The 24,226-nt window shown below is 41.0% G+C and overlaps 1 protein-coding gene across 6 annotated transcripts in view; it reads right to left on the bottom strand.

Annotated features, from left to right (window-relative positions):
• Positions 1-24,226, bottom strand: part of lpp (LIM domain containing preferred translocation partner in lipoma) — a 202,427-nt gene that overhangs the window by 156,301 nt on the left and 21,900 nt on the right. For all 6 annotated transcript variants that reach the window (XM_034235722.1, XM_034235725.1, XM_034235726.1 and 3 more), the window contains one exon: positions 14,672-14,711. The gene's annotated coding sequence lies outside the window, so the exon portion shown is untranslated. The remainder of the gene's footprint in view (positions 1-14,671; positions 14,712-24,226) is intronic.

Below are 24,226 nucleotides of genomic sequence, written 5' to 3'. Positions count from 1 at the left end.
GGGGACACATGTTGATGTGAAAAGACATGAAGAAGAGGGGACACATGTTGATGTGAAGAGACATGTTGATGTAGAAGAGACATGGAGAGAGGGGACACATGTTGATGTAGAAGAGACATGAAGAAGAGGGGAACATGTTGATGTAGAAGAGACATGAAGAAGAGGGGACACATGTGATGTAGAAGAGACATGAAGAAGAGGGGACACATGTTGATGTAGAAGAGAGACATGAAGAAGAGGGGACACATGTTGATGTAGAAGAGACATGAAGAAGAGGGGACACATGTTGATGTAGAAGAGACATGAAGAAGAGGAGACACATGTTGATGTAGAAGAGACATGAAGAAGAGGGGACACATGTTGATGTAGAAGAGACATGGAGAAGAGGAGACACATGTTGAGTGTAGAAGAGACATGAAGAAGAGGGGACACATGTTGATGTAGAAGAGACATGAAGAAGAGGGGACACATGTTGACGTAGAAGAGACATGGAGAAGAGGGGACACATGTTGATGTAGAAGAGACATGGAGAAGAGGGGACACATGTTGCTGTAGAAGAGACGTGAAGAAGAGGGGACACATGTTGATGTAGAAGAGACGTGAAGAAGAGGGGACACATGTTGATGTAGAAGAGACATGGAGAAGAGGGGACACATGTTGATGTAGAAGAGACATGAAGAAGAGGGGACACATGTTGATGTAGAAGAGACATGAAGAAGAGGGGACACATGTTGATGTAGAAGAGACATGAAGAAAGAGGAGACACATGTTGATGTAGAAGAGACATGAAGAAGAGGGACACATGTTGATGTAGAAGAGACATGAAGAAGAGGGACACATGTTGATGTAGAAGAGACATGAAGAAGAGGGGACACATGTTGATGTAGAAGAGACATGAAGAAGAGGGGACACATGTTGATGTAGAAGAGACATGAAGAAGAGGAGACACATGTTGATGTAGAAGAGACATGGAGAAGAGGAGACACATGTTGATGTAGAAGAGACATGAAGAAGAGGGGACACATGTTGATGTAGAAGAGACATGAAGAAGAGGGGACACATGTTGATGTAGAAGAGACATGAAGAAGAGGGGACACATGTTGATGTAGAAGAGACATGAAGAAGAGGGGACACATGTTGATGTAGAAGAGACGTGAAGAAGAGGGGACACATGTTGATGTAGAAGAGACATGGAGAAGAGGGGACATGTTGATGTAGAAGAGACATGAAGAAGAGGGGACATGTTGATGTAGAAGAGACATGAAGAAGAGGGGACACGTGTTGATGTAGAAGAGACATGAAGAAGAGGGGACACGTGTTGATGTAGAAGAGACATGAAGAAGAGGGGACACATGTTGATGTAGAAGAGACATTAAGAAGGGGACACGTGTTGATGTAGAAGAGACATGAAGAAGAGGGGACACATGTTGATGTAGAAGAGATATGAAGAAGAGGGGACACATGTTGATGTAGAAGAGACATGAAGAAGAGGGGACACATGTTGATGTAGAAGAGACATGAAGAAGAGGGGACACATGTTGATGTAGAAGAGACATGAAGAAGAGGGGACACATGTTGATGTAGAAGAGACATGGAGAAGAGGAGACACATGTTGATGTAGAAGAGACATGAAGAGAAGAAGAGGGGACACATGTTGATGTAGAAGGAGGACATGAAAAAAGAGGGGACACATGTTGATGTAGAAGAGACCATGAAGAAGAGGAGACACATGTTGATGTAGAAGAGGACATGAAGAAGAGGGGACACATGTTGATGTAGAAGAGACATGGAGAGAAGAGGGGACACATGTTGATGTAGAAAGACATGAAGAAGAGGGGACACATGTTGATGTAAGAAAGAGACATGGAGAAGAGGGGACACATGTTGACTGAAGAAGAGACATGAAGAAGAGGGGACACATGTTGATGTAGAAGAGACATGAAGAAGAGGGGACACATGTTGATGTAGAAGAGACATGAAGAAGAGGGGACACATGTTGATGACATGAAGAAGAGACATGAAGAAGAGGGGACACATGTTGACGTAGAAGAGACATGAAGAAGAGGGGACACATGTTGACGAAGAAGAGACATGAAGAAGAGGGGACACATGTTGACGAAGACGAGACATGAAGAAGAGGGGACACATGTTGATGTAGAAGAGACATGAAGAAGAGGGGACACATGTTGATGTAGAAGAGACATGAAGAAGAGGGGACACATGTTGATGTAGAAAAGACATGAAGAAGAGGGGACACATGTTGATGTGGAAGAGACATGTTGATGTAGAAGGGACATGGAGAAGAGGGGACACATGTTGATGTAGAAGAGACATGAAGAAGAGGGGACACATGTTGATGTAGAAGAGACATGAAGAAGAGGGGACACATGTTGATGTAGAAGAGACATGAAGAAGATGGGGACACATGTTGATTGTAGAAGAGACATGAAGAAGAGGGGACACATGTTGATGTAGAAGAGACATGAAGAAGAGGGGACACATGTTGATGTAGAAGAGACATGAAGAAGAGGAGACACATGTTGATGTAGAAGAGACATGAAGAAGAGGGGACACATGTTGATGTAGAAGAGACATGGAGAAGAGGAGGAACACATGTTGATGTAGAAGAGACATGAAGAAGAGGGGGACACATGTTGATGTAGGAAGAGACATGAAGAAGAGGGGACACATGTTGTGACGTAGAAGAGACATGGAGAAGAGGGGACACATGTTGATGTAGAAGAGACATGGAGAAGAGGGGACACATGTTGATGTAGAAGAGACGTGAAGAAGAGGGGACACATGTTGATGTAGAAGAGACGTGAAGAAGAGGGGACACATGTTGATGTAGAGACATGGAGAAGAGGGGACACATGTTGATGTAGAAGAGACATGAAGAAGAGGGGAGAGGGGACACATGTTGATGTAGAGAAGAGACATGAAGAAGAGGGGACACATGTTGATGTAGAAGAGACATGAAGAAGAGGAGACACATGTTGATGTAGAAGAGACATGAAGAAGAGGGGAACATGTTGATGTAGAAGAGACATGAAGAAGAGGGGACACATGTTGATGTAGAAGAGACATGAAGAAGAGGGGACACATGTTGATGTAGAAGAGACATGAAGAGTGAGAGGAGACATGATTAGAGGAGTACACATGTTGATGTAGAAGAGACATGGAGAAGAGGAGACACATGTTGATGTAGAAGAGACATGAAGAAGAGGGGACACATGTTGATGTAGAAGAGACATGAAGAAGAGGGACACATGTTGATGTAGAAGAGACATGAAGAAGAGGGGACACATGTTGATGTAGAAGAGACATGAAGAAGAGGGGACACATGTTGATGTAGAAGAGACGTGAAGAAGAGGGGACACATGTTGATGTAGAAGAGACATGGAGAAGAGGGGGACACATGTTGATGTAGAAGAGACATGAAGAAGAGGGGACACGGTTTGATGTAGAAGAGACATGAAGAAGAGGGGACACGTGTTGATGTAGAAGAGACATGAAGAAGAGGGGACACGTGTTGATGTAGAAGAGACATGAAGAAGAGGGGACACATGTTGATGTAGAAGAGACATTAAGAAGAGGGGACACATGTTGATGTAGAAGAGACATGAAGAAGAGGGGACACGTGTTGTGATGAAGAAGAGACATGAAGAAGAGGGGACACATGTTGATGTAGAAGAGACATGGAGAAGAGGGGACACGTGGTTGATGTAGAAGAGACATGGAGAAGAGGGGACACGTGTTGATGTAGAAGAGACATGGAGAAGAGGGGACACATGTTGATGTAGAAGAGACATGGAGAAGAGGGGACACATGTTGATGTAGAAGAGACATGAAGAAGAGGGGACACATGTTGATGTAGAAGAGACATGGAGAAGAGGGGACACGTGTTTGTTAGAGATGTAGAAGAGACATGGAGAAGAGGGACACGTGTTGATGTAGAAGAGACATGGAGAAGAGGGGACACATGTTGATGTAGAAGAGACATGGAGAAGAGGGGACACATGTTGATTGTAGAAGAGACATGAAGAAGAGGGGACACATGTTGATGTAGAAGAGACATAAAGAAGAGGAGACACATGTTGATGTAGAAGAGACATGAAGAAGAGGGGACACATGTTGATGTAGAAGAGACATGAAGAAGAGGGGACACATGTTGATGTAGAAGAGACATGTTGATGTAGAAGAGAAATGAAGAAGAGGGGACACATGTTGATGTAGAAGAGACATGAAGAAGAGGGGACACATGTTGATGTAGAAGAGACATGAAGAAGAGAGGGGACCATGTTGATGTAGAAGAGACATGAAGAAGAGGAGACACATGTTGATGTAGAAGAGACATGGAGAAGAGGGGACACATGTTGATGTAGAAGAGACATGAAGAAGAGGGGACACATGTTGATGTAGAAGAGACATGGAGAAGAGGGGACACATGTTGATGTAGAAGAGACATGAAGAAGAGGGGACACATGTTGATGTAGAAGAGACATGAAGAAGAGGGGACACATGTTGATGTAGAAGAGACATGGAGAAGAGGGGACCACATGTTGATGTAGAAGAGACATGAAGAAGAGGGGACACATGTTGATGTAGAAGAGACATGAAGAAGAGGGGACACATGTTGATGTAGAAGAGACATGGAGAAGAAGGGACACATGTTGATGTAGAAGAGACATGGAGAAGAGGGGACACATGTTGATGTAGAAGAGACATGGAGAAGAGGGGACACATGTTGATGTATGGGTGACCTTTAATGTTACTAGAGGAGTAACAATGCAATTGAACATATTCAAGTTTAAGAAAATGTATAACGAAAGTGTAATCAGACAGTATGAAGATGTCAGGTGACCTGTTTCGCCGATGTTAGATTGGTGTGTTGAATTTTGATTGTGTTTTTGGTTTCATGTCTCTGTAAGTATCTGTAAGCAGTTGTGACTGACAGACCATTACTTTTTAGTATTAGTTTTTGAATAAGGGGAAGGTCAAATACATTTTTCATCATGGGCTACAAAATCTGCATAAAGTGTCAAAAAAATTATAATAATTTCCATATGTGCAATAAACTAATAAATACATAAATATGATAGTATCATAGCGATGGCCCTGAATCAAATCTAAATCGTATCATGACGGACATTTTGATATCAGCAAATGCAGGTGCAGCAGATTGCCATTTTCTAGTGTATACAGAAAGACATAATACTTGTCTGTTGCTTCAAACTCACTTTGGTCAATAACATTTGCTTTATTTGTACAGTAAACAATGTGATTTGACTATTTAAATCCCAGAGAGATTCCCCTCCACAGTAGATGAGGATTTGAGCTTTGGGATTTCTAACAGATCGCTTTGGCAAACATGTTGCACAGATGTTTTTTTAATGCCCAAACATTCTTGAAAGGCCTTGGTAGGAGAACAAAATAATGAAGGCTATTGTGTAAATCTGAAAATTGGACACCATGATTCATCCATGGCTCACTTCTTCAAATAAAGCTGATGTTTTCCCGCTCCTGCAGAAAAACAAAGTGCTGAAATCCGGCTGACCAGGAGCATCTGTGCAGCATCCGTGGGCCGGGTTAAATAACATGGCCAGTTGTTTGGAATCTGTTTGTAATCTTCCACTGCTCACACTGCAGCGCTGTGACCTTTGGTGACACCCAAAGAAGATTAATTGAAAAGCAAAGTTAAACTAGTTGTTATTGGAAGGATTTATGCTTAATTGACTGATGGCTATTGCTGTTATGTGTCCCTGCTGCTTAAAACCAAATCCAAACCCACTCACTGGTCCCTCTAAAGTTCCAGCCGGGGTATCTATGTCAGCTCTCTTAATCACTCTGGGGCTGAGTTAATCTGCCCATCTTAAGCACATCTTATTGACTTGTTTTAGGCTCCTCACTTTCCTTGTAGAAAGTGATCACAGCTCAGCAGAATGTCATCTTGTGCTCCATGTCCTTATGTAAAGCCACAGTAATTATTTTTAAATCATTCTCAGTGTGTAAATATCATAGCAACCATCAAACACATCTGCAGAGTGCTGAACAAAGGGTAGAATAGATCTCTCTTATGCCAGTTTAATAAACCATTATTTTCCATTGCATGGTTACGGCCTGGCCCCGCTCAGGCAGCAGAGCCATTCAATGACATAGATTCACACTCGCAGTGTTGGCATTCTACGTGCCAGACTGTATGTAAACAAACTGAGGTAAACAATATATATGCTGCACTGATTCAACTTTGCTTTTAATGTTATTCCAAGTCAGCCTAGAGTCAATATCAGGGAAATCATTCATAAAAAAAGTGCAGAAATTCTCTAAACCAATACAAATAATGACACTTTTTTACACACAAATATGAAAATTCAGTGCAGGAAAAACTTGTTCTGTATGTGAGGGAGTAGATTATATTTTATATTTGATACTTTAGACCGTGGAAAGTAAAAAGTGGAAACGTGCTAGCGTAACCGTGGAGACTGAGGCTGAACAGAGCCCACGGCTTTAGCCAGGAATGTAGAGCCAATGAGGATGTTTGGATCAGAAAGCATATACATTATCTCATGACTTTATATGTTTTTAAGTGCTATCCAAAGTGTTCTTCACACTACCAGGATAACATTCTGATGAAAAAATGATTAGGAATTCATCTGAAAGTAATCAAACCTAAACTTATTAGGTGAAACATTACTGAAATGAGCTTTTATGTACTAAGTGAATTTTTAAATGAACAGTTCCCTCAGGTTGCTCAAATGACTAAAAGTGTTTCATTGTTTCTATAAACAACAAGAACAAAACCTACCCATCTTTCGGAAAGAAATCCCTAGATTATTGTTTATTTCAGTAATGTAACCGAGCTCAGACCATTTGGGCTCGTACACCTCGACCCTCATAACTCACCGATTCTTATCTACTCACCGATTCTTATCTCTGGAGAGATGTGTAGCTTACGGGGAGAAAGAAAGCAAGTATAATGAAATGAGGAAAAGGAGAAAGAGAAATATGAGCCCTGTGGTATGTATGCCACGTGATGTTCATGACTCGCAGTATCATGCTGGTTCACACCTCAGATTGTTGGTTGTATCTTGGAACATTGGCAGGAGAAGATCGGAACAAACCATATCAATGTTCTCGTCTTTTTCAAGAGCAATCAAAACGTAAAATTATTCTAAAATAATAAAAAGGTGGGGGGAAACTTTTCTAAAGTAGCGTTGCTAAATTGTATCAGTTCAGAAATGAATCTAGCTAATAGTAAGGACAATAATTGGTGTTTCCTCCCAGTCATTGAGATTTGCAACAGTATGTCACAAGCTCTTCATCGGCCCATGCTACATCCTTCCACCAAGTTTTATGGAAATTGGACAAGAAGCTTTTGTTTAATGCTGCCAATAAAAAGACAACAGCTCAACCCTCAAAGAACAATGTTCACTTTAACATTTGTTGCAGTGGAACCAGCCATCCAATGCTTAAGTCACCCATCACGTGGGTATATGTTCCACTTTACAACGTTGTTAAATATAGACAAAGACACAGCATAGCAGGGCTTGTGGAAGAAAATAGAATGTAAAGGTTCTGGCTTATGGTAGCGTTGGTAAAAAAAAAATCAAACTGGGAGACCATTTAGAAGATGTTCTAAAAGTATTACCAATCAGAAATATCATTTGACAGGATGAATAAAGATGGCATGGCATTTTGCAAGTAAGCAAAACCAAAGAAATTAGTATTTTGGATGAATTTCTACATAGATTTTTCCTTTCAGTGCTGTAAGCGCTTTTAACACTAACATGCTGTTGAGATTATCCGCTTGGAGAAGCTCTTAAGAAAATGTGAGGGAACACGATAAATCAGAGTGAAGACTTAACTGTAACTAAAAGATGTTTACCTTAGTATTCAGTTATTGCATTGGAAGCCAATATAAGGCTATTGAAACACGTTGCCATTATATACATTTGACTGAGAGCCCAGCAAACACTGAAGACTTTGTCCACTTATCTTCCAAAATGAGTAAAGGAAAGCCGTTTGGCTACAGCTCTAGTCAAGCCCAACGAAGAGTTAAGTATTTTAAATTCTACAGCGAAGCTAAAGCGTTCTTGAAATTCAGCTGGCAGACTGCCTCGCTAGTCAACCGTCCATTTGATGTGTGCTTCAAGAATCTGGCCCAAGCAGACAAACTGTGAGCCAGGAATCCAAACAAACAGTTGGAGAAGCGAAGAAGCATCCTCGGCATGTTCACTTCTGCTTCAGTCCACTCTGAGAAACTCCTGCGTGGAGCTTCTGCCTGCACTTTGTCACCTTGACAGTGTCATTGCTGCATGGAACACACTGCATTTGTGTTTCCTTCGCATGAATCAGACGTGCATGCAGTGTATGAGTTACTGTATGGGAGTACGGTTGGGGGTAAAAGGCATTCATTGCTGTTCTCATTTCTCTTAGCTTACCTTCAAATATTTCTTAAGGGTTTTGGAGTTTCATACAGAACAACCACATTTTGAACTTGAATCAATAAACTGCTTTTTGATATCCTCATGTATACAAAGAACTCTCCTTACATAACCATTCAAACATCCAGAAATGTGTGGTGTTGTTGATTTAACTTTCAAACTAATTTAAAATAAATATTTATTAATATGATACACACATTTGATTGGACATACTGTATATTAACAAAGATATACTAGTGTAAATCTTAAATACACTAAAGAAAAAAGTATAGTATATATACCGTATATATATCATAAAGATTACAAATATAGTGATTGAGAGAGTACATCCAATGGTGCATTTCACTGAATTATTTTAGCAGTATTTAGCCGGTTAACTAAAACAACTCTGCAATTAAAATCTTAAAATCAGAAGTCTTCTAAAAGTTCTAACTCTGTCCTTCATTTGAGGAGGAAAAGTGAGCGCAGGGATGTAACGCCATTTTAAATGTTCCATTCAATTGTCAAACTATTATAGCCAAAATTCAGAAATAATACAACAAAGTATTCAGAGCATCTCGTTCCGTGCAACTGAGGATGCTTTGTTAGAATTTTGGCATTTCAAAAAACGTTTCTAAGGTGAAACTTCAAAATGTGCTTAAAATATGTTTACAGAAACATGGCTATTGTTGCAATGAGGTCACAGAGGCTCAAACTCTGTTAATGATTCTTTGGTTGAAAGTAGTACAAACAACTTCTTACTTAGAATGCAAATCTAAACATATGCCAATAAGACTAAGGGTAATCAAACATAGCCACTGAAAATGAGCTTAAGCACTAAATAAATACGTGCTCGTAAGAACAGACTTTTGGACACCAATCGCTTCATAGAACAGTCTCACTGGGGGAGGGGGAGCTACGCTTCTTCAAGATGTTGTTTCAGAGGGTTGTGTCTAATAATATATATCAAGGCCACAGTTTTGCCGGTTTTTGCCTATTAAAAAAAAGCACAGCTCTTTCGTCTGCCCTATATCTCAGGGCACAAGTAAGCTTATTATTACTAGAAGAATGAAAGTGTGTTAATGAAAGCCGGAGTGGCGAAGGAAGCGTCTTTGGACCACCTGTTCAACATTTTCATATTCAGAGAAGAAGAGCTCAGGTTCCCATATGAGCACCTTGCCATCTGTTTCAGAAATATATCAAATGTTGGTATTCAACCACTGTGCATGCTTTGCTAAACATAAGCACCTTAAAGCTCACTCATTTCGATGTCTGCATGTTATATCTTTCTGCTCTTTATTCCATCAAGTTTACGCGTCAAGTGACCAAAACACTGGTGAAAAGTTGGCTTAAATCAATTATAGCGAGGACCATTAGTGTTATCAGGACATGTAAACACAACCTTGATCTGCCAGTTATGGGTTCTATAGCAGCTTATCAGGAATAATGAACAAAGAGTCAGCTAATCAGGAAAAAAGACAAAGAATCGCTGGAGGCTTAACTAGTGCATCAAATGCGTACTTAATATGCAGCAATGAGGTCTACCAGCATGGTCTTTTTTATTTTTGAAGTGGATTTCAAACCTAAACAAATATTCAAGTGTGCTGCCAGTATATGTGTTTAAATGGTGGCATGTTGAGAGAAGCAGCATGGACACTTCTTTTTTGTGTACAAGATCAAATCTTTGAGGGCATAAAGTGTCATCTGACATGTATTTTGATCAGCACACACGGTGTAAACATCGAGCACAAATCCATGTAGTTGTGAAGCAGTGCTTTGACAGATACGGACCTAACCTCCACTAAATATTCGATCCATAACTATGCTGCAGGAAACTTCAGCCGGACTGGTGGAACACTGGAGCGATGTGATTCATGTCTATCAGAGGAAGAGAGAGAAACTGGACAAAGCTCTGTTTGAACACAGAGCTTTGGTTTTTCACCAATGTAGTTGAAAACATCAAGAATTGATCATAGGAGCACTCTATGTGTCCTTAAAACAACACTTTACGCAAAAAGATATAGCCAGAGGAATTTAAACTGTAAAACATTCTCATATTCAATAACTCAATGATACATTTTTCAATCATGTGCAAAATAAAAGTATTTGTATATTGAATCATCATAATTACAGAAATACACCATTTTATTTGTGCAACTGTTAAACTGGTGCAGGGCCAGAATGCGTGTTCGTTCACATGTTCAATTCATGCTTCATGAAAAAATGGCGCCTGTAATGATGGCTGCCGTGTTTTTGGCTTCTCTACAATTCTTTTTTCGTTTTATTTCAGTGTTTGTTAACATTTCAGTGTGTGCTTTTAACTTTGTCTGCAACACCAACTCTGCTATACAATATAGCAGAGAGGAACTTCTAGATCAAAAACTGTGTTGACAGCAGTCTATCACCGAGAACAGACAATGGGAAATCGCCATGGCTACCTGTCATTGTGGCTGCTATACCTAAGCGGCGCAGGAGGAAGACAAAGCGGGGGTCCCGGGCCGGAGGGCTAGTGAGGCTGAGGAAACGGGAGAACTCAGGGAAAAGTAAGGGAGGTGGTGTGTGCTTTATGGTGAACGATAACTGGTGCTCGGATATGGGGTTATTTCTTCAGACTGTTCTCCTCATTTAGAGCACCTAATGATCGGATGCCGGCCTTTTCATTTGCCAAGATAATTTACATTGGTTGTGCTTACAGCAGTGTATGTTCCGCCACACGCTGACGACAACACAGCACTGGACGAGCTGTACGGTGTGATCGACAGGACAGAGACTTCACGCCCAAAGGCGGCTTTCATTGTCGCCGGGGATTTTAACACCGCTAATATGAAGAAAGTCCTGCCGAAGTACTACCAACACATCAGCTGCCCGACGCGCGGGGGAAACATACTGGACCATGTTTATTCCCCTTTGCGACATGGATATAAGGTTCTCCCTCGCCCTCCCTTCGGCAAATCAGACCACATCTCTCTGCTGCTGCTGCCTGCTTAAAAGCAGAAACTCAAACGGGACAGACCGGTGACACGGACTATACAACGCTGGAGTGAGGAGTCAGACTCAGCTCTGCCGCACTGCTTTGAATCTATGGATTGAGTGTGTTTGAGGACAACAATACGAACATACACCCGGACACGGTTATTTGCTACATTGGGAAATGCATCAATGACGTGGTACCGAAGGTTACTACTCAGGGTGTGTGCAGTTCAGCTGGCAGAGGTGTTCACAGACATCTTCAACAGGTCCCTGCTGCAGTCTGTAGTCCCCACATGCTTCAAACACTCCACCATCGTTCCTGTCCCCAAAAAGACTAAAACCACCAGCCTCAATGACTACCGCCCAGTAGCACTCACCTCCATCATCATGAAGTGCTTTGAGCGGTTAGTCAAAACACTCATCACCTCCTCCCTCCCTGACTCTCTGGACCCCCTGCAGTTTGCCTACAGAGCTAACAGGTCCACAGACGACGCCATAGCCCTCACCATCCACACTGCCCTCTCACACCTGGACCAGAGGAACACATATGTGAGAATGCTGTTCATGGATTACAGTTCAGCCTTCAACACCATTGTGCCCTCCAAGCTGGCCATCAAGCTCAGAGACCTTGGGCTCAACAGCGCCCTCTGTGATTGGATCCTGAACTTCCTGACGGGCAGACCTCCATCCATGGAGGACCTCTACTCCCAGCGGCTCAGGAAGAAAGCCCTCAGGATTATCAAAGACCCCCATCACCCCAGCCACAAACTGTTCTGTCTGCTGCCGTCTGGCAGGCGTTACCGCAGCATCAGGACTAAAACCACCAGACTCAGGGACAGCTTCATTCCACAGGCCATAAGACTGTTAAACACCTGAACTCTGTAAAGAACATCCATAACAATCTGTGTTTCTACGGTCCATTTGTTTTTCTTTATTAAACAAGTAAACGGAAGAGCGTCTGCGAGGCGTTTTTGCTTTTTACCTTACTAAATGGCCAGCAGTTGAAAAGATTAGTGGAAGGATAAATTATTCATTGCTTCAATGGCTCGCTAGTAAAGGGTGTTTTATGGTTGCTTGTTATCCTCAGATAGTGGTTTGTTTAAATAACTAGTGACATTTTAATAAATATTGCAAAAAAGGCATATATATATATAACCTGGCCGACTTAACCAGTCTGTATTTCTTCAAGCACCACAAGATTCATAGTTTATAAAGTACAATTCTGGGCCATTGATTGTGTAATTTCTCCAAACACATACAGTAAAAATGCCTGTTTTGAAGCCTTAAAATGGTGCAGGAAAAGGACTTTACATTGGGTTATACTTAAAGACAGGACTATTCAGTGAAGAGAAGAGAAAAAAGGAAAGAAAACTGTTATAATCGGTGATGTAACATGAATGACAGACATAATATGAGGTCCTTGGCACTCAGACTTTAGGGGGGCCATGTTGTGATCATGGGGCATCATCATGGATGTATAATAAGAACTAATAATTCTATTCTACTCTGATTCTTATTGCTCTATTTTTATTTTTGTATTTGTATTATTGTGTTATGTCTTATTAACTATGTTGCATTGTTGGAGGAGCACCCAGGGGCGGGTAGCGTCTCGCAGCGGAGAAACTGGGACGCGCTGGGACGACTGGGACGGCTGCTAGTGGAGCCTCGCAGCAACTCTGCTTTCTGCACCACAATCTGGTGCTGCTGAATTGGGACTACTAAATGAGTGAGACTCAAATATCAGAAGTTCAGAACAAGTTTTAATTTAATTTTTACTTCATTTACTTTACTCAGGGTCACAGATGCGGCTTTCACACCAGCGCTTTTCCCTTTCTAGCTCCGAGCGGGAGCTTTTCTGGTTCAGCTCCGGTTTCCCTTTTCTGCTCCCGCTCTGTTCACACCGCCTAGCACCCGACTGGTGCTGCCGCTGCTGCGTCATGACGTCACCGTTTACATCGCTGATTTGCTCCCCAACGGCATTACGGCGCTCACAACAACGGGGAACTGCGTCGGGTCGATGATCGTGTTGCTTTTAATCACACGAAGCCAGAATAAATTAAATAACGACTTCTCCAACCTTATGCTTTGCTCCAGAGTGCCGTGGTTCATTGTTTATTAATGTGTTTCTGCAGCATTTACCGACCGCTGCAGTGTTGGCTGCTCTTCCACGGGAGTTTATTCTCCTCCGTTAGCTCCCGGTTAGCTCACACTGCTGCGGCCGCTCTAAAGTATTCACTGTCCGACTCACACAAGCAGCTGATACATATCCCCAGTTCCCCTTAGCCTAAGTGAATGTGTGTCAGTCTGAATTGACGCTGTTTGGCATCACAACGCTGTTATGAAAGTTTCTCTGGTATAAAATGGGTGATGTTAGCATAGCAACCGAAGCTAAACTGACTACTTGCTATTGCTATCCTATTGTGGCATAAACCGTTTTCTACAGGCACATTTTACCGGCGTATTTTTATAATGATTCTACTTGTGATAGTCGGACACGACAACCTGTGCAGCCCATGTATTGATTCCATCCGATAGCTGCTATAATACAAAACAACACGTCTGCCTCTCTCCACAATGATCAATAACAGTGAACGGATGGTCAAAGTAAGGTACAAATAAACAGAATCACACGAAGCCTGGTTAGTGTTGCCTGACTTTATAAAGTGTGTTTATAAGCACTGCTGCTTGTAGGCAGGCATGTTCAGGGGAGGTGGGTTTAGTTTCCTGCACGCCTCGACGTAAGAGAGACGTAAGCGACGCCACCTCTTAGCTCCGAAGCTCTTGCCTCTAGACCGACAATTTTTTGGAGCTGGAAGTGAACCGGATTCCGGAGCTAAGAGCCGGCGCCGCTGCGGTGTGAACAGGAAAAAACGGCGCTTTTCAGGCTCCAGCTCCGAGCCGGAGCTGAAAAAGCGCTGGTGTGAAAGGGCCAAGAGAGGAAACCAGTTTTAAGATGTTGAAAAGTTCATTAAACATAAAAAGGCATTTCAAAGAAGTTCTGTTATTCTACATTTTGACTTTCTAATTTTACTGCAAATGTATATCGGTTCCAAATATCGGTTATCGGTCTCCTTGATTACTAATAATCGGTATTGGCCTTGAAAAAGCCATATCGGTCGATCCTTAGTAAGGATAATTCAACTTAAGGTCATTATATATATACTTATATTGTCTGCGAATAAGACAAATGTGGTGAATAATATGAATGAAAAGAAAAACAGGCAAGAGATTAGTTAGTGGCACAAAGAAAGGAGGTGAAAACTAGGCTGAGCACTTACCCAAATTTGAAGTGATGGTGGGGACTTCAGGATCAGACACCTGGAAAGAAACACAACATAATTATACAGCTCAAATTCAATAAAAAAAGTCAAGTTTCCCTGAGAGACAATGATTTAGGGCAGAATGGATCCAGAACACTTTATTTACACTGCCCCCCCTTTGGTTTCCGCTGCTGCTCATCCTGCTGCCTCCCATTGTTTACTTTGAGAAAGTTAGCATTAAAGTGCAGCTCTAACTCTTAAAGTGAGATCCTAACTTCTGACTGCAGGGGATACATTCGGAAATGATAATTGTGAGTGAAATGTCTATTTCTGGTGTTGTGAATGTCCTACATTCTGTTTAGATACAGGTAAGGGTGGGGGTGGAATGATTTTTGTCTCCAGGGCCCGAAGATGTGTATTCCTCTTGCTGAGGAATTCTTTTGTTCTGATAAATTGACATTGTCAGTTTCCCACATTGCCACAGTGTGGCATATACTACAGGGAGCAGTGGTGGGAACACAGATACACGAGAGTGGCGTCAGTCAATGTGACAGTTCTTGTTTTTTCTTTTCTTTTGAGGGAGGGGGGTCTATTTTTCTAAATCTGAACTTCCAAGTTGAGGGAGCAGGAAGAAACAGGAATTAATACACCTACACTCCCCTTCTCCCTTTAGAATGGCAACAATCTCTTTGTACCCACACCATAATTAGTGGGTGGGCACCAGTTTGGGATTGTTATCCATTCCTCCTTCACAATTGTTTAGTTCGCAAGTATAATACAATGTTTTGGAGAATTTGCAACTGACAACTAAGTCCTTTCTAAACGTCCCTTCAGTTTCTTTACGCTGCGCTCATGTTAAGGAACAAGTATTTCTTGAAGTGGCGTTTCTTGTTCTAGTATATGCTGCTTATTTTCCGAGGAGCTGTTTTCTACAGTGAGTATCCGGCCTGGGAGGAAAGTAACCAGCAGCGGGGGGGCAGGGGACACGTCTCTCCGGGGACACCGTGTTGATGAACACCTTTTGTGTCTATTCAAAATGCAGTTGTTGATGATTTCACCTCTCAAACTGTTTTACTTTCAATTAGCAGTTTTAGTATTAAGCATATGAGACTGGTTTATATGTTACCACAGGCCGAGAACCTTTCTCTTTTTTACTATATCTATTAAATGTGGAAATGTTAATGAATGAAACCTAAAAATAACCTAATGAAGTTTAAATGTTCTTCAGTTAATGTTTGTTGAGAAAAGAGAATGCCTGAATAAAACTCAATAGCTTTATCAACAGCTGCACAATATATATATATATATATTTATTTGTTTATTGTCATCACAGTGTCCACATTACACAGTAAACAGGTTTTAGACTGATATAGTATTTGCACTTTTTACAGTTAAATTTGTATCAGTATCACTTCTTCAACTACAATGTTCATTTGTGTTTAAGAATGTACAAAATCATTTCCTTTCATTATTTTATTCAAAAAGCACTTTGTTGTCTTTTATCAGCATGGTGAAAGCAGCAGAAAGGAGGAACTGAGTACAGTTTTATATTTACCATATATATCATATGTATTGTATGTTTGACTATGAAAGCTGTATCGCTGGTAGATCTGGAGAAATGTGTCATTTTTTTTTCATTTGTTCCTCCATGATATCTACCAATTAGATCTCTGCTTTCAACCCCAACACATAGGTAGTCAATTTGATTTGTTGTGTTGTTGCACGCTTTTAATGAAATGAGGAAGCGTGATGCCTTTTCAGAGACAGTGTGGGTTTACTCAACAGGTCAGAGCTCTCTGTCAACACTTGGTGGGACCTTTTTCTAGTAAAGGTATAGAAGAAAGAAAACATCAACATCAGCCCCCAACGAGTATCGGCATCACGGCCAGACTCCTTCTGGTTGCCAAAACCCTCGAGCCACATATCCCCACAAAGTCCCAGAGAAAGAAGCAGTTAGCTGAGGACCTTATTAACTATAAAGAAATATGCCTTGCTTCCTGTATGCTTGTTTTCCCCTAAATTGAGCACGATTCCTATGCAGGTTGGATATTTTTTGTATATGCCTTCATTTACTCAGAGTAGATTTACTGAGAGCTAATATGTTCTTTGAGCATGCCTGGAACATGCAGTTCCACTCCTGCAGCCGTTCTCATACAGACAGCCTCTAACCACCACAGCCAGATTAACTGCCAAACACACTCCAGAAATCCACAGATTAAATCCAGTAATGTGAGTGTTACCAAACCAAACCAAAAAAAAACTGATATACAGCAGCATCAACATCTGACCATAAGCTTTGATCTGTTCTCTCCCCTGAGAAGCGTATCCACTAAATGAGATTGATCTTAGGCATACAGTCTCTGAGCTACACAACCAAACACACAGAGTGTTCCGCACATTGTGTGCTCAACATCTGGAGCGGGAGCAGTCAGAGGAGCAGTTGTGTAAGACGGTGGTCTGGCCAGAAGGAATGTGTTCTTCTCGCAGGTCAGATGGGCTCATGGTTTGTGTTTGTCTCTCAGTCTGAAGCCAGTCAGAGGCAAACAGCAGTGAAAAACATTCTCACTTTGTTGACATCGATCAGGCAGTAATGATTTAATGTGTCTCCATGAGCTGTGTGTGTCAGTGTTAAAAGCTCAAACTGCAAACACTCACTTGTTTTCAGAACACCTGTCCTTTCATCTAACACATGCATTGTCCCACATCTCTCCATGAGCATTCACTGCAGTGAATTGACCATGTGCCCAACCTGCAAATATCACCATGACTCCACTTTTTTGTTGAATCTGACCTTCCACGTGTGCAGCTGAAGAAGCACGCATTTCTTATAGGAAGGCATGTATTTACATTACATTCAATAGGATATTCATGAAGATTTGCTGTCACACTGCAGATCCTTTAAAGTCTTCAGACATTTATTTTCTATGATCAAATAAATTGAGCCAATTTCAGTCAATGGCAAAACCATTATGGTAACTTAGGTTAAACTAGAAAATGCATTTCCTGCTGAAAATGCGTGCAAATGCTGTAAAATGTGTACATTTGTCGCAGAATTTAGCTGAAAATGCAGAAAAAACTGAATATTTTATTAGTTGAATGGTCTCTGTAGCTGCTTTTAGCTTTTTTTTTACTTATGTAAAACTTTTTTCTGCATTTGGATTGTATTTACATGTATATGAAACGGAACACATTTGTGTGTGCATTGAAAAACACAAGTGTGAATCCTTCTGTGTGCATGTGTGTATTATGAGACTGTTCTGAGCCCATAGAATGCTGTTGAACTATTTGCAGTCGTGTAGACAGAGGGGAAAAGACACAATGAGCTAAATACTCAAATTATCAGAGCCATTAAACATTCAGATGGAGCAATTTGCTATCAAACACAAGTGATCATCCAAGTACATTAGACCATTAACACATTTCTAAAGAGACACAATCTGTCAAAGAAACTCATTTTAGGCCCTGTAAAGGTCTATATTTATCGGGTGATGATGGACAGGCTTGAAAGAGACTGAAAAACAAATGAGCATGCGTCACACCCTTCTTCTAACCTTCATCTTCGTGTTCATGCTTCACTCTGCTACTTTTATGGGCTTAACGTGATGTGTTTGAGTTCTCATGATTTTCCTTTTTTCCTAGAGCTGACCCAATCATTCCTGTGTGGACACATGCTTTCTAAGTGCTCCTACAATAGACAGCTTGATTTGGGCCTTATGTTTACCATCTGTAAAGGTAGACCAAACCAATAAAAAATACATATCCCTGAAAATACTGTGGCCTTTATCCTGGGCTCTATGGTGTATTTATAACCAGTCTTTCCAGCATGGCAGCAGAGTGGAAGGCATGTTCAGGTTGAATTAGTGCACGTTACCTTTCCTGAACTAGGTATAGTTCCGCTGGGCTTACAGGAAAGTGCCTGAGGGCTTATGAGAGTGCAGGAAATACCCTGCACAGGAAACTAAAGGCTCCTCTGATTTGTATCTGACCTGCAACCCGCTCAGGAGCGCTTCACCTGGACTAGTTTAAAGGTGAGCAGGCACCCAGACTGAGGGACTTTCAAAGCCCCAGTTTGACTCCTCCTGTAGATGTGAGTAATCATCAAGAGGAGTAGAATTTTCTGAATGACCATCATCGTGGAAGTTTCATCATCTACCAATACAATTTAAAATGTGATTTTGTCTCTTTAAACAACAAAGCTCTTTTGACAGAACAATAATTTGACCTTGTAGAACACGCTGGTCTTCCACTTCGTCGACCGGTTAGTTGTTTTTTTATTATTACAATTTGAACTAGCCCTTTAGAACACCAAAGTCACACAAACTAACTAACTGATCAACATAGCACTAAACCAGCAACAATTATTGTGCATAATCTCGCTGTTTCCTCTCCAGTTTCAGACACACACAGCCTCTGATACCCCTTTCAAGGCTTTTCCCGTTCTAGCTCCGTGCTAGAGCTTTTCTGGTTCAGAACCGGTTCTTCGGTTCAGCTCCCGCTCTGTTCACACCGCTCGACTGGTGCTGCGTCATCGTTTGCGTCATGACGTATCCGTTTGCGTGCCTGCTTCATAAAGCCAAACCGCGCGGAAACCAACAACAACAATCGACTACAAAACAACGGCAGATTGTGTTGAAGCGCTACTCGTTTTGGTTTTGCTCTGTCGAAAGAAGAAAAGGGACGACTTTACTACCAACTTTACAGTCGTTAAATGCTACATTCAGGACTTCTTTACAATCATCACCATCAACTTCAACGACGATTCTGTAGGAGAAACAAGGTAAATATACGTCCTATTCGATGGCGTTAGAGCTAGCTGTTGTTAGCCTCTGCATGCGCCAATCTCAAAATACCCAGCTTTGCAGCATTAATTACTATGGTATAACATTACAACTGATGCCCCTGCCCCTGCCCCTGCCTCCGACGTAAGCGGTGCTTGCTTTTGACAATTTTTTGGTGCTTGAAACTAACCGGATTCCGGAGCTTAGAGGCTGTAGTCGCTGCGGTGTGAACAGGAAAAAACGGTGCTTTTCAGGCTCTAGCTCCGAACCGGCCCTGTTACCGCGTTGGTGTGAAAGGGGTATGAGTGGGTAATTAATTTTGTTGGACGATACATTTTCCCGGAAATTATTGCGATAAACGATAATATTGTCGGCACCGTTGTAAGACCATTTTAGACCACTGACATAATGATAATATATAATAATAATTCAAGTACATCCTTTCAAACAGAACTTTTTATTGAACATCCAACATTGCAAATGAAATGTGAAATAATCTTCAAATATATAAATTATATATAATAAATAAAACAAATTCAATTATAAAAAATGTATTAAATCACACACAACCAAAACAATCAATTAAATAAACTCAGGCTGGAAAACAGAGCTCTCTCTCTCATATATATATAAAAATAAATAAATGAATAAAATATGACCACACATTGTCTCACAAGCACAAAAAAAATCCTTAAAAATAGCAGTCAAGTGTACAGTCCACTGTCCATACAAAGACCCAGATGCCTCAACAGGCCATATCCAAATCTGTATTTAAAGATTTCGATCAAGGAACACCAACATGTTTGCATTGTCAGGCAAATGCATCTTTGATTGTAAACTGTCGGGAAGGTGGGGGCTCTCCATCTCCAGCTGCCGTGTTTGCTCCCAGCTGGGAACACGGAATGGGGTGGTTGTGTTTCAGATGCAGTTTAAGGTTGGTCGTATTGCTAGCTTTTGTTGCTACCTTTTTAAAAACAAATGCGACACACCGCCCGGCTCGTTCAAGTCCGTAGGTTCGCCTCGTTGATTTGGCTTAAATCCAAATGTGGTATTGGGTTTTGCAACCAATTCCATTTAACTTCAAATGCCCCTCGAGTAAGTCACACGTTGTCTCCTGCTTGTCTCTATATTATTAATTTGGCTGCTACACTGTTGCACGCGGAGTGTCCTGACTTGGCTGTGTGTGAGCCCCGCCCCTCACAGCGCGCCGGGCTACAATTCTGGTCACATCCTTATGTAAACAAACACGCATGTAAACGGCAATTTATCGAGCTCAGAAGAGTTATCAAGTCCATTTTTATTTATCGTACGATATGTCAATTTATTGATTATCGCGACAGGCCTATGAGTGTCTACCTCCCTAACCTTGCAGTGTTTTCTGGAAGTCTTCCCAGTGTGTCATTCCTCACCTGCCCACAGGTTGCCTCCACTGGGTCTCAGCTGACCCAGTTCCTGCCTGCCGGGCCTGTGTAGTCTCTGTATTGGTCCAGTGTCTCCTGGGCCTGCTGCTGTCACTCGATTACACCGCTATGCCTGCTGCAGACTGTTAGCCTGAACATCGAGCCTCTATAACCTTACATGACATAATTGTGTCTGCATTAGAGCACACACAAAGTCCACCGTCACAGACCCTTTAGACTTTGACCTTCATTTCTGATAACTCTGTGAGGGCCTGCCGCTGTACTGCGCTGAACATGTCATGTCTTTGAAAACTCTTTCCTTTAACATTTTGTGCCAATATGTACACTTTAGTTTGCAGTGCTTTAGTCATAATAATGGCAACAGAAAAGGCTCCGGCAGGTATTTCCAAATAAGTTAAACTTTTCATACAGCATCTGCACCCTCCTGCTCTAAAGCATGAGGCTGTGTCAAAGTTCTCTGTTCATGGTGGACATCAAACAATACATCTGTAACTTTAATACACCAATATGTTCTATATCAATACAAATGGCATTGTCAATGTATGATATTGCAGTCAATTCACAGATTATGTTAATGGTTACTACTATGGCTCAGCTTTCATTATAACAGTGACGTAAAGATGGGATTCACTATGCTTCAGCTGCATTTACCACACAAAAGCTCTATGGACTAGCAGATCTCACCACGAATACAGGAAATGTTGCATTAAAGAAAATATGCTTAAAGACACAGTGAAAAATACAATTCATTTACAGGTTTTGGACATTGTTTTGATAGTTCAGGTATCTCGAATTTCTCGAAAAACATGCCTCTATTATCTGTTGAAACATAATTGTGATGCCTTTGGATCTAGCATTTAAGGAAGTATAGAAACATAAATGGATCTAATCAAATGTGACTTTTCACATGAAACCACACCTAACCACTATATATATCATATTGGGAGGCTTGTTTTGAGATTTCACCTGTTTAAAACTCTGTTTTTATGACCAGAGAATGTGGTAGAGGCATGCTTTTTTTTTCCTGTTGCGCTGACAACTGCACATACGCAATAATACTTATCCTGCAAATTGCAAAAGCAATGTATTGAATTATTAACATGAAGTTCAAAAATATGTATGCATATTTATGTTATATGACTAAATTAGATGCAATTAACTCAGGATATAACGTTAGTGACACTTTTCTGTTTCAATTGTATTCTCTCCTTCTTGAACAGATTCATTGAAAATATGTTTATTTTGGAACTGATACTTGCACAGAAAGTCATGTCTGTTTTTCTGTTTTCAGCAAACAATCATCATGACAACGATGCTATCCCAACAACGTAGCTAAACAAACTGTAAGTACTAGAGATGTCCCGATCCGATCACGTGATAGGGGATCGGAGCCGATCACGTGAGTTTTAAAAGATCGGAATCGGGAGAAAAAGATCGGGGATCGGGAATCCTTTTTTTTTTTTATAATTTAAAAAATATATATTGTATTTAATGTTACAAAACAAAAATGACCATGTTCACATCTTAAAGTCATCCTGAGGCCTTAGTTTTGGTTCAAAATGACACAACATCATGTATGTGTTGCTTCTCTTGGGCTTGTTTTCAGACCTGGTTGCTTATTTCTCTCAAATCTGGCAACAGAGTGGGCGCAGTGTCTAATAGTAGCTGTAAGCTAACGAGAGGCTACGTTCAGCTGGTGACTCGGGAGTCGGGACAGAGAAAATATCAGGAGTTTGGAAGTATTATAAAATTGAAAGCGAAGGCCGTGTAACAGCCAGATGCAATGTTTGCAAGGCGGAGGTTCCGCGTGGTGGAAAGAACAGAGCTACGTTCAACACGACCAATCTAACACGCCACCTGAGAAACAAACACCAACAACAACACGGTGAGTACACTAGGGCTGTACCCGAATATCCGAATATTCGTTCGTAGGAGTACTATTCGGGTTTCAATTTCGTTATTCGGATATTCGTTTCGTTTGTTTTTTCCCGTTTTTTTTCCAAATTGAATTAATTGAAATCTCCAATTTCAACGTAAGAGCTTGTGCCTCTTCGGGGGGTGCTAACACTTAACCATAAACGTTATCGTTGACTTTCTCCGTCTTTATATGTAGATATTACTTTTCTTCATTACGTTGTTTCCATAGCAACAACAACTTCCTGTCAACAGCGCTACCTCTCCTTCAAAATAAAAGCATGTCCACAAATAGGAAGCCAAGCCAAATTACACTTAAGACATATACAACTGCAACGAAAGTAACAAACACAATGTGATATCCTTTTCAATTTCAAAGAACACAAATTGGGTTACATTAACAAATAACTATAAAACAACAATAGTGTAGAATAACTAAATGAATGCCGTGAATACACCGAAACACACGTGTTGAAGTGGTTCGCTGCTGATTACTATTGAATTGTGTTACTCCAGTAAGATGGAAATATAATACTTTGTTTATTCATGTTATGTTAAGCTGCTGTTGTTCATTGCGTTATTACTAGACTAGTTAGTCTTAAGGCTAGAATTCTGCACTAAGCCACATTTTTATTTTATTTTATTATTTGTGACTGAATGTGAACTTGTGAAGCTAGTCAATCTACCTCTTTCCAGTAGAGTTATTTTTGTTTTGTTACTGCACTATCTGCACTCAATTTGTTTACATGGTTATTTTGTGGTGGACCACTGATAAGCTTTATTTTGTTTTGATCCAATGCTGCACAACTGAACTGATCCAATGCTGCTGTGAAAAAAAGAAGCTATATCCATGTTGGATAGAATGGATAGTTGGGTACTGTCATTTAAATTAAAAAAATAACCTTAAGGGACAACTTGAATGCTTTTTTCCTTTTTTTTCTCTTAATGCATTGCATAAAGATCGGATCAGGAAAAATCGGTATCGGCAGATTGTCAAAATCAAATGATCGGAATCGGATCGGGAGCAAAAAAAGGTGATCGGGACATCCCTAGTAAGTACCACGAGAGATGCACAAAGGGTAAAAACAAGCGCCCCTATACTTACATTAAAAAGGCATTACTGTTGTCTGGACATAAGAGGAAATTAAATATTTACAATAAATGTTTTCATTGAGATATAGTTACTAAGTGTGGGGGGGGGGAAACCTTTTTTTGTTTCTAAAAGCTTTTATCATTAGCAGGAAAACTAATGTAAAAAACACACAGCAGAGCAGCGGGATAACAAGTGCTATCTCTGAAAGGTGGCAGGACACATCTAGGGCTTTGCTTTGTGTGCTTCTTCCTACATTGATGCTTCTACAACAAATGAAACTTGGGACAGTGGAGGGATTTAAGAGATGAATGCATCTAATTTACTGGATCTGTCTGATATTAACACACGTGACCTCAAACCTGACACG

Source organism: Gymnodraco acuticeps, unplaced genomic scaffold, assembly GCF_902827175.1.
Source record: "Gymnodraco acuticeps unplaced genomic scaffold, fGymAcu1.1, whole genome shotgun sequence".
Classification (NCBI taxonomy): Eukaryota; Metazoa; Chordata; class Actinopteri; order Perciformes; family Bathydraconidae; genus Gymnodraco; species Gymnodraco acuticeps.
Note: the sequence above shows the minus strand (reverse complement) of the source record. Positions and strands in the feature narration are given on the sequence as shown.